Source organism: Sesamum indicum, linkage group LG10 (assembly GCF_026168435.1).
Source record: "Sesamum indicum cultivar Baizhima isolate 11 linkage group LG10, ASM2616843v1, whole genome shotgun sequence".
In the NCBI taxonomy this organism is placed as follows: domain Eukaryota; kingdom Viridiplantae; phylum Streptophyta; class Magnoliopsida; order Lamiales; family Pedaliaceae; genus Sesamum; species Sesamum indicum.
The window spans coordinates 8,968,076-8,980,282 of NC_142666.1; the positions used below are offsets into that span (position 1 = coordinate 8,968,076).

A 12,207-nucleotide genomic window follows, 5' to 3' on the forward strand; every position below is an offset into this window, starting at 1 on the left:
ACATCCATCTTGCTAGAAAGACCATTCCTTAAAACCTCAAAAACCAAAATTGAAGTCGATGTCGGAATTCCCTCTATGGAATTTGATAATGAGGTTATGAGTTTTAGAATTAGTGGTGCCATGAAATATTCTAATAATGTGCATTCTATTTTTTTCATTGATTTTTATTGATCCTTTGGTGTAAAAAATGCTATGTTCGATGGTGGAGGAGCATTTAAGACAACAATTACCAAATGCCTCACCTTGTGTCCAAGAACTTACATGAACAAAGTCTTTCATGACAAAATAAGTTCAAGGAAGAAGTCATCCATGGACCGTCAAGTTCTCCTAAATCCACACCATCACTGGGTGCATTACATAGAAGAAGTGGATTTAGAGTATCCAACTCATTTAAGTTGAGGCACAACAACGTCTAGCCAATGACGTTAAAGAAAGGCGCTTCTTGGGAGGTAACCCATGTCCTTCTCTTTTTCTCAATTTTTTTCCCTCTAACTTCTTGTGAATGTTGTGATACCACTACAATCGATTTTTTCCGGTCAAGGTGAACATGCATCAACCCTACAGTTAGGCGTGCCCATGCGTAATTCGGCCAACTAATTTCTCAAGATGTATGAGCATCCATAAGGAACTCTCCCTCTCATTCGAAATCTCACAATTCTTGAGCTGCCGCAGTTCCACCAGTTACCCCCAAATCACTAAAGGACGTTCTCTTTCTCCTTTCTCTTATTTTATTGTTCTACATATGCATGCTTACAACATTGGGGACAATGTGGAATTAAGTGGGGGGAGGGTGTTTTGATGATTGCTTTGATAGAAAAGTGAGTGTTGGTGTATTAATTGTTTTGATTGATGCTTGCTACCCCTTACATATTTTTTTTTCTTGTCCTTATGTTAGCTTTATGATCAAAGACTCAGGCTAATCAAGTAATAATTTGGTAATGTGTGATAAGGGTGTGCACCTAATGACTCTTGACAACTTACGGTTAAGAACTTATTTTGCAAATGGTGATTTGAGTTGAAAATTAAATGTGGAAAATTGGTGGACATAACCTACCTAGAGAGGAATTTTTAGCCTATACACTCATGAAAATCTATATTTTTTCTTGTCTTGAGAGACAATGCTTCATGATTTTGTCTTCCTAGAACTTGCTTTGGACCAAATCGAGACCACATCTCTATGCATACACTTCAAAATGATAAAGGCACTAGGATAAAAATCCCTTTAGTTTAAAAGACCACCCACATGCAATTCCCCTTAGTAAGCCCATTTGAGCCTTATAAGCCTTAATTTCTTGTTATGAAACCCCAAGTATAAACAAACTCTACCGTCTCTTTATTACCCTTATTTGGCCCTTCTAAGGATTAGTAGAGCGTCAAGAAAATAAAAATGTATTCTAAGTATGTGTTTTGACAATAAATGTGGGGATATTTCAATTTTTGTATAGGAGGTTTATGAGCTAACATGTCACGTGACAACTTGGGTCTATGCCTTAATAGACAAAGAAAGAGAAAAAAAAAAAGAATACCTTCAAAAGAAAAAGGAAAAATAAAAAAATCGGGGAAGTCAAAGAAAAAAAATACTCTTTCTCTTAAAAAAGACACAACTCAAGTCGAGGAAAGTGGGACATGAAATTAGAGTATAAGATAGATCAATTTTGAGAAGCTTGGATTCTTATATCTATTACTTGGTGCTCTAATTTAGTTTATTGGATTTTCACCTCATTTTTCCTTATTCTTCCTACCCCTAAACCAATGCCCCATTACAACCAAAATATAAGACCTCTTGATTAAAATGTGTGTATATTTAAAAGTGGTGGACATTTTGGTGTATAATCAAGCCTATGGTGAATCATTTTCATAGCAAGCATTTGAGCAAAACACTCAACCAAAAATACTTGAGAGATTGGGAGATATGAGAGCACAGTCCACTTGTTTTTCATGCTTAGTTTTTGATGAAATCATCTTGTGAAAACATGTTTGAAGCTTGTTGAGTTGTCTTTTATCATATGGTGTACCATTCTTTGAACACTTAACTAGATTCTTGATTGGGTACTTTCATCTGATATCCATAAACTTTGGAATGAAATTTTTTAACCTATTTTATCTCTATTTCTTTGCATCGAGGACGAGCAAAGGGTTAAGTGGGGAGATATTTGATAGGATCTCATTTTGTGCTTATTTCATGTCATATTTTGACAAATTTTGTGGCCAAATGTTCCTAATTATATATCATTTTGTAGCATTAGGACAAATGAAATGGAAAATAAAGAAAAGCACCAAATTAAAAATTCGGACAAGACTCAAACTCAAAATCTATATTAATTGAACGTTAATAAATCTGGTCTACAGATTTTATCTCTTCTTTCGATATACTGAAATTTAATTGGAGCAAATTCTGAATGTTAATTATACTATTCTTGCAATTGTTACTATATGCAATTGATTCATGTATTTGGACATTTTGTGGTCCATGATTAGTATGAAAGTAATTATGTTCTAGTATCCATGCGTTGATGATACTGATTGCATCCATTTATTTTATTTTTTTTTTGTTTTAGCTTTATAATAACGCTATTTCATTGGCATCTCCACCACACCGAAGGAATAACTCTGTGGCGTTCAACCGATGGATCCGCCACCCGAATTCCTCCCTCATCCTCAAAATCTTTTCAACTTGACGGCAAGCAAATTTGCAAATGTTCATCTTAATTTCATCAATATCTTAATATCACCATCGACAACACCCTCACTTCTGAAGAACTCATCCATCTCAGGGGCGCCAATGGCACGCCTAATCCCGTAATGATAGTGACTAAATTTTTGGGTTAAAAAATGACTTACCCTCCTCCAACAACCCGCTATCCACCATCTGATCAACCCTTTTCGACACGTACGAATGGAAGACCGGGATCGCCACATCCATCCAGAGAAAAAAACACTCGTACTTGGAGGGAAACTCAGGTCGTCACTGACAAGTGTCTGTATGAAGGAATTTGACCCTTCAGCAATGATTGGCAACCAATTCTTTTGCACGATGGCATCAGCAGCCAGCAATGCATGATGCACAAAATCATGTACAGTCAAATCCACCTCGGGATCAATGATTCCGAGCAAATGGTGTAGCACGCTGCGACATTCCTCATTTCTCACCTTATTGGTTACTATGTCTAGGCCCTTGTAGACCTGAATTTTGTCCAAGTTGATGACCTCTGCCCCGAAACGGGTGGCTAGGTCTATCGCCAGGTGCGATTTGCCTGTGCCAGTGGCACCTAATACCACCACCACCTTATCCTTTCCTTGGTGCTTGTTCATCATTCCCCAAACTGAAAAATTCATCATGCTAGATTGTGCTAGCTTCCAGGCGGATATCGACATTCTAATTGGTAATTACTTTTACTTTTTTTAACACTTGTCAATTTCATCACAGAAATAAAAAAGGAAAAAGGCCACATGTTAGAATACACTCAAACAAAACAAATAAAACATGTACCAAGTACAATCTACTATTTTAGAATATCTATCTATTATAGAGTGACAAGCCCTTCTCAATTCTTGGATTAATTTCTCTTCTTCAAAAGGATTTGTTTGAAGAAAAACTTCAAACATTTTTGGGCTCTAGAGAGAATCACGAACAAGTTTCATTGATGTGAACGAAATTACCTAGACTATTGTTTGAAACGTGAAGAAACATAGGATGTGTAGGGGGTATTTATACATCCATACGTACAAACAATATGGAACAAATCAAGCCATTCAAAACATCACCCCTATCCCTATCCACTTACTATATAACAATCCAAATAAATCATGAGCAAGGCTTGGTCCAAATTACTGTATTTATGAAATAGAAAAAGAATCATTAATTATTGTGAAGCTGTCGTAAAAAGATAATACAAATACCAATCATAATTAAGATGTCAAAATCTACACCGTGCAGGTACCATAAGAGACAATAAATTCATCGATAATTATTTTTTGTAAAAAACTTATTCTTGGGATGTATAATGAGTAATTTTACTATATCGAATAAGAAAAAAATTATGAGAAATTAAAAGATAATGACGAAGTACTTAGTGATTATCCATATCTTACGTAGGATTTGCTTTTGAGTAAAGTCGAGTGAGTTTACAAAATTGAATTTTGAATCCAAAAAATTATTCTCATTAATTCATCAACCTACTATATATGTGAAAACATATATTATAATGACAAAATCTTTATTAATTGAAACGTTAATAGATGTGGTCTACAGATTTTATCTCTTATTTAGATTTACTTAAATTTAAATGGGGCAAATTCTGAATGTTAATTACACTTTTCTTGTAATTGTTACTATATAAAATTGATTCATGTATTGGGACATCTTGTGGTCCATGATTAATATGAAAGTAATTAAGTTGCAGTATCCATCCGTTGATGAAACTGATTGCATCCATTTATTATATTTTTTTTTTGTTTTAGTTTTGTAATAACGCTTTTGTATGCAGTAGTAAATTAGTATCCTGAATTATTTTACATGAATTCTTCATCATATGTTGTAGGAATTAAACACATAAATTATTCCTCTTTAATATTCAAGATATTGCAATTATTAATACGCTTTTATAGATATCATAAATGTTAACATGCGATCACAATTCGTGCTAGTCGTCTTATATTAATATATTCGCATTATACATTTATTCATCAATCTCAAATGCAATCGCGAACAATTTGATTTAATTTATCCCTATCCACATCAACAAGAAATACATATAATCCTATTTGCGACTAGTTAAAACTTGTCGATACATTTAGTACGATCAACAAAAGATGTAATCCCTAACAAACTAAATTAATACTCACTTCCATATGAGTATAATCAACGAAGTATGTAATCCGTACTCAAACTAAGTTAATACTTACTTCCATATGATTCTTGTACTTATATACGAACAAAATTTATTATCTCTACTTATACCAATTAAAATAGTGTTCGAGCAGTTAGTATAAATTATTAAAATTATCAAAATAATAAATTTTGTTTATACATATGTTGAAACATCATATGGAAGTAAGTATAAATTAGTTTGTGTACGGATTACCTCCTTCGTTGATCATACTCATATGGAAGTGAGTATTAATTTAGTTTGAGTAGTGTAGAGTGGAAATCACCCGAAAATACTATCCAACTATTACTAAAATTGGATTACAAAATTCCTTAAGATTATTACAGGCCAATATACAACTTAAATGATAATAACAAATGAAAGAAATAAGGAAATAATTAAATCAAAAGTATAGTGATTAACAGGCTCAGAGTAGCCGGATCCAATATCTCGATAAAGGGATATGGTCACAAGGCACCTTTTTCGCTATGAACCGATTCACGGTAACTCCACAAATAAAGAAACCGACTACAACTCCGATCACTCAGATCTCAGTATCACACGGTCACAAAGTCCCCAATTCAATATTTCACAAAGAACTTTTGTGAATGGTAAAGGAGAAAACAACTTGATTCATGTTTTAGCCGAAAGGGAGAAACCCCTATTTAGAGGGTTGAAAACTGTGCTAGATAAGGCAAATCTTGGTGGCTCCTAAAACCATTAGATTGGTCTAGGAAAGTGGCCATGGCTTCTGCGGAAAAGAAGGAAGAAAATCACAGAGAGGATTTTGAGAGGAGAGGAAGTAGACGATGCAAAAGAAATAGAGAAGACGGAAAGTGAGATTTACGATTAAGGATTTGATATAATTAGGTAGATAGGATAAGTCGGGTTACCGGGTCAGTTGTGGGTTGCCAAGTGGGTCAGGTAATTGGGCTGACAAGGTAGGCGTTTTAAGAAGTCATTGGGCTACAAATTTTAACAAGTAGGGTTACATCTTTTGTTGATCATACTAAATGTATCAACAAGTTTTAACTAGTTGCAAATAGGATTATATATATTTCTTGTTGATCACGATAATCGCACGGACATGAGTTTTAATTGGTATAAATTGTATTACATATATATTTCGTTGATCAAAGCAATGAATATTCATGCTTTCATACTAATTGTACTGCCATAAATTTTAACTCAGTATATCTGTAGGACTACATAATTTTGTTGATCATACTAATTGTTCATATGGAGGAAGGTACACATATTATTTGTTAGTAAAAGCATCACATCATTCTTGTACCCTAACTGTACGGACATTGGTTTTTAGACTGGATCAACATAATAACTTCTTTGGTAGAGCATAGTAATTGCGAGTACACGATTTTACACTTGATGATCATAATAAATCCAGGGAACATGAATTTTTACTTGGTATAAATAAGATTGCACAAGACTATACTATACTTTATTGATACAAACATCATTAATATATTCACATTTATAATTAAGATAATTTGGAACTATTCTTGATCATATTGATTGTACTGACATAAGCTTTAAATTGATATAAGTAGGATTATATTTCAAAATAATTTTATAAACAAAGTTTAATTTGCTAACTAGGACTAAATATTTCGTTGATGGAAGCATCATAAATGTACAAATATGAGTTTTATTAACTTAGATAAACGTTACAAGAATTAATCACACATCTAATTTCTCGTTTGTATTCAAGAATATAGCGATTATTAATACGCTTCTATATATATCATAAATGTTAACATGCAATCACAATTCGTGTTAGACATCTTATACTAATATATTTGTATACACATTTATTCATCAACCCCAAATCCAATCACGAATAATTTTATTTAATTTTCAACTTTATTCAAGAACTCCGGATACATATGTGTACATATATATCCACCTACACACCCATAGTATTTTTATTTATATTTTATTGAGTAATATAATTTTGACAATTTTAGTCTTGTAAAAACTAATTTTCATAATTTGTGTAGCACAAAAAATGATACCCCCTCATAAATTACAAGACAGAAACTGTATTTTTGTACGTATACAAATAAGTAGGATTTAACATTTAAACGATCATACTAACTGCTCGAACACTAGTTTAATTGATATAAGTAGAGATAATAAATTTTGTTCGTACGTATGTAGAAGCATCATATTGAAGTAAGTATTAAAATAGTTTGATTACGGATTACATCCTTTGTTGATCATACTCATAAGGGAGTGAGTATTAATTTTGTTTTAGTAGGGGTTACATCTTTTGTTGATCGTAGTAAATGATTCGGCAAGTTTTAACTAAATGCAAATAAGATTATATATATTTCTTGGTAATAATGATAATCACACGGACATGAGTATGAATTAGTATAAATTGGATTACATATATATTTCACTGATCAAAGCATTGAATATTAATGCTTTAACATGATTGTACCGCCATGATATTAAACTCAGTATATCAGTAGGACTACAAAATTTTGCTGCTCATACATATTGTTTATATGCACGAAGGTACATAATTGATCATACTAATTGTTCATATCCAGTCAATTTTGGATTTAAGTTTTCTTTGCAAATGAAAGGAGCCACAATGTTCGTACTAGGCTCCAGCACCAATTTCTCCCATGCTTGATTGGCATCTCCACGACATCGAAGGAATACCTATGTGGCGTTCAACCGGTGGATCCGCCACCCGAATTCCTCCATCATCCTCAAAATCTTTTCAACTTGACGGCAAGCTAATTTGCAAGTGTTCATCTTAATTTCATCAATACCGTCTTAAGAATCTTAGCCCTAGTTCCACTATCGACAACACCCTCACTCCTGAAGAACTCATCCATCTCGGGGACCCCAACGGCACGCATAATCCCATAATCATAGTCACGAATTTTTGGGTCAAAAAATGACTTACCCTCCTCCACCAACTATCCACCATCTGATCAACCCTTTTCGACACGTACGAATGCAAGACAGGGATCGCCACGTCCATCCAGAGAAAACAACACTCGTACTTGGAGGGAAACTTAGTGTCTTCAATGACAAGTGCCTGTATGAAGGAATTGGACCCTCCAGTAATGATTGGCAATCGATTCTTTTGCACGATGGCATCAGCAGCCAACAATGCATGATGCACAATGGTGTGGCATGCCGCGGTATTCCTCATTTCTCACCTTATTGGTTACTATGTCTAGGCCCTTGTAGACCTGAATTTTGTCCGAGTTGATAACCTCTTCCCCGAAACGGGTGGCCAGGTCTATCGCCAGGCGCGATTCACCTGTGGTAGTGGTACCCAATACCACCACCACCTTATCCTTTCCTTGGTGCTTGTTCATCATGCCCCGAACTGAAAAGTTCATCTTGCTAGATTTTGCTGGCTTCCAGGCGGATATCGACATTCTAATTGGTAATTACTTTTACATTTTTTAACACCTGTCAATATCGTCACAGAAATTAAAAAAAAAAAGGCCACGTGTTAGAATACTCCCAAACAAAACAAACAAAACATGTACCAAGTACAATCTACTATTTTAAAATATCTATCTATTATAGAGTGATATGCCCTTCTCAATTCTTGGATTAATTTCTCTTCTTCAAAAGGATTTGTTTGAAGAAAAACTTCAAACATTTGTGGACTCTAGAGAGAATCACGAACAAGTTTCATTGATGTGAAAGAAATTACCTAGACAATTGTTTGAAACGTGAAGAAACATAGGATGTTTAGGGGGATATTTATACATAGATACGTACTAACAATATGGAACAAATCAAGCCATTCATAACTTCACCCCTATCCCTATCCACTTATTATATAACAATTCAAATAAATCTTGAGCAAGGCTCTGTCCAAAATACTGTATTTTTTACTGTATTTATGAAATAGGAAAAGAATCATTAATTATCGCGAAGGTGTCGTAAAAAGATAATACAAATACTAATCATAATTAAGAAGCCAAAATCTACACCGTGCAGGTACCATAAGAGATGCAATAAAATCATCGATAATTATTTTTTGTAAAAAAATTATTCTTGGGATGTATAATGAGTAATTTTACTATATCAAATAAGAAAAAATTATGAGAAATTAAAAGATAATGACGAAGTACATAGTGATTATCCATATCTTACATAGGATTTGCTTTTGAGTAAAGTCGAGTGAGTTTACAAAATTGAATTTTGGATCTGAAAAAGTATTCTCATTAATTCGTCAACCTACTATATACGTAAAAACATATATTATAATGACAAAATCTATATTAGTTGAACGTTAATAAATGTGCTCTACAGATTTTATCTCTTAGTTAGATTTACTGAAAGTTAAATGGGGCAAATTTTGAATGTTAATTACACTTTTCTTGTAATTGTTACTATATAAAATTGATTCATGAATTGGGACATCTTATGGTCCAAGATTAATATGAAAGTAATTAAGTTGCAGTATCCATCCGTTGATGATACTGATTGCATCCATTTATTATATTTTTTTTTTGTGTTTTAGTTTTGCAATAACGCTTTTGTATGCAGTAGCAAATTAGTTTCCTTAATTATTTTACATGAATTCTTCATTATATATTGCAGGAATTAATCACACAACCTTTTCGTCGTTAATATTCAAGAATATTGCATGTATTAATACGCTTTTATAGATATCATAAACGTTAACATGCGATCACAATCCGTGCTAGTCGTCTTATACTAATATATTCGCGTTATACATTTATTCATCAATCTCAAATGCAATCGCGAACAATTTGATTTAATTTATCCCTATGCACATCAACAAGAAATACATATAATCCTATTTGCGACTAGTTAAAACTTGCTGATACATTTAGTACGATCGACAAAAGATGTAATCCCTACACAAACTAAATTAATACTCACTTCCATATGAGTATGATCAACGAAGGATGTAATCCGTACTCAAACTATGTTAATACTTACTTTCATATGATTCTTCTACTTATATACGAACAACATTCATTATCTCTACTTCAACCAATTAAAATAGTGTTCGAGCTGTTAGTATAAATTACTAAAATTATCAAAATTATAAATTTTGTTAATACATATGTTGAAGCATCATATGGAAGTAAGTACAAATTTAGTTTGTGTACGGATTACCTCCTTCGTTGATCATACTCATATGGAAGTGAGTATTAATTCAGTTTGAGTAGTGTAGAGTGGAAATCACCAGAAAATACTATCCAACTATTACAAAAATTGGTGTACGAAATTCCTTTAGATCAGGCTCACATAATTGGACCCTCCAGCAATGATTGGCAACCGATTCTTCTGCACGATGGCATCAGCCAGTAATGCATGATGCAAAAAATCATGTACAGTGAAATCCACGTCGGGATCAATGATTCCGAGCAAATGGTGTGGCACGCTGCGGCATTCCTCATTTCTCACCTTATTTGTTACTATGTCTAGGCCCTTGTAGACCTGAATTTTGTCCGAGTTGATGACCTCTGCCCCGAAACGTGTGGCCAGGTCTATCGCCAAGCTCGATTTGCCTGTGCCAGTGGCACCCAATACCACTACCACCTTATCCTTTCCTTGGTGCTTGTTCATCATGCTCGATTGTGCTGGCTTCCAAGCGGATATCGAAATTCTAATTGGTAATTACTTTTACTTTTTTTAACACTTGTCAATTTCATCACAGAAATAAAAAAAGAGAAAGGCCACGTGTTAGAATACTCTCAAACAAACCAAACAAAACATGTACCAAGTACAATCTACTATTTTAGAATATCTATCTATTATAGAGTGACAAGCCCTTCTCAATTCTTGGATTAATTTCTCTTCTTCAAAAGGATTTGTTTGAAGAAAAACTTCAAACATTTGTGGGCTCTAGAGAGTATCACGAACAAGTTTCATTGATGTGAAAGAAATTACATAGACAATTGTTTGAAACGTGAAGAAACATAGGACGTGTAGGGGGATATTTATACATAGATACGTACAAACAATATAGAACAAATCAAGCCATTCATAACTTCACCCCTATCCCTATCCACTTATTATATAACAATTCAAATAAATCTTGAGCAAGGCTCTGTCCAAATTACTGTATTTTTTACTGTATTTATGAAATAGGAAAAGAATCATTAATTATTGCGAAGCTGTCGTAAAAAGATAATACAAATACTAATCACAATTAAGATGCCAAAATCTATACCGTGCAGGTACCATAAGAGATGCAATAAATTCATCGATAATTATTTTTTGTAAAAAAATTATTCTTGGGATGTAAAATGAGTAATTTTACTATACTGAATGAGAAAAAAATTATGAGAAATTAAAAGATAATGACGAAGTACTTAGTGATTATCCATATCTTACGTCGGATTTGCTTTTGAGTAAAGTCGAGTGAGTTTACAGAATTGAATTTTGAATCCGGAAAAGTATTCTCATTAATTCGTCAACATACTATATATATGTGAAAACATATATTATAATGACAAAATCTATGTTAATTGAACGTTAACAAATGTGGTCTACAGATTTTATCTCTTATTAAGATTTACTGAAATTTAAATGGGGCAAATTTTGAATGTTAATTACACTTTTCTTGTAATTGTTACTATATAAAATTGGGACATCTTGTGGTTCAAGATTAATATGAAAGTAATTAAGTTGCAGTATCCATCCGTTGATGAAACTGATTGCATCCATTTATTATATTTTGTTTTGTTTTAGTTTTGTAATAATGCTTTTGTATGCAGTAGTTGTAGGGATAACCTTCCAGTGGTATTGCTTTAACACAGAACCTATCCAACTATTACACTTGAAATGGAGTACGAAACCCCTTAAGAATTTACAGACCGAATATGAACAAATATTACAGAGATATCGAACAGTTACAACAGAATAAAAGGAAACCAAAACCTGTTTGATTATGGCTCAGGAGATAGAGCCAGATCCAATATTCCGAGGGACACGGTCACAAAATACCGGACCCAACAAACCAGCAAACATCACGGTTGCACCAACACCGGCAGTACCCAAAACACCAACTCAAACCACACAGATCTTTTACTCACAATGAACTGACCACCACAACTCTCTACTCAAGTTAGGGAACACACAGAAATATTTCAGTGGACGGGAAGAGGAAGAAAACAGATTTCTCTCGCGCGAAGCCACTCGCAACAGAAGGAAATAGGCTTCCTATTTAAAGGGTTGAAGTAACGGCCGGAGTACCGGACCGTTAGGCGGTTTCCAGAAGAGCCATCGGTTGGCTCTTGGAAACCGCCGGTGAGCGGTTGCTACTGCCATGGTCGAGTGTGAGAGGGAGAAGAGAGGA

At 33.8% G+C, this 12,207-nt stretch overlaps 2 pseudogenes; both read right to left on the reverse strand.

Annotated features, from left to right (window-relative positions):
* Positions 1-2,560: 2,560 nt before the first annotated feature.
* LOC105179170 (adenylate isopentenyltransferase 5, chloroplastic pseudogene) lies at positions 2,561-3,375 on the reverse strand (annotated as a pseudogene).
* Positions 3,376-7,559: 4,184 nt separating this feature from the next.
* On the reverse strand, positions 7,560-10,475 carry LOC105179168 (adenylate isopentenyltransferase 5, chloroplastic-like; annotated as a pseudogene).
* Between the last annotated feature and the right edge of the window lie 1,732 nt (positions 10,476-12,207).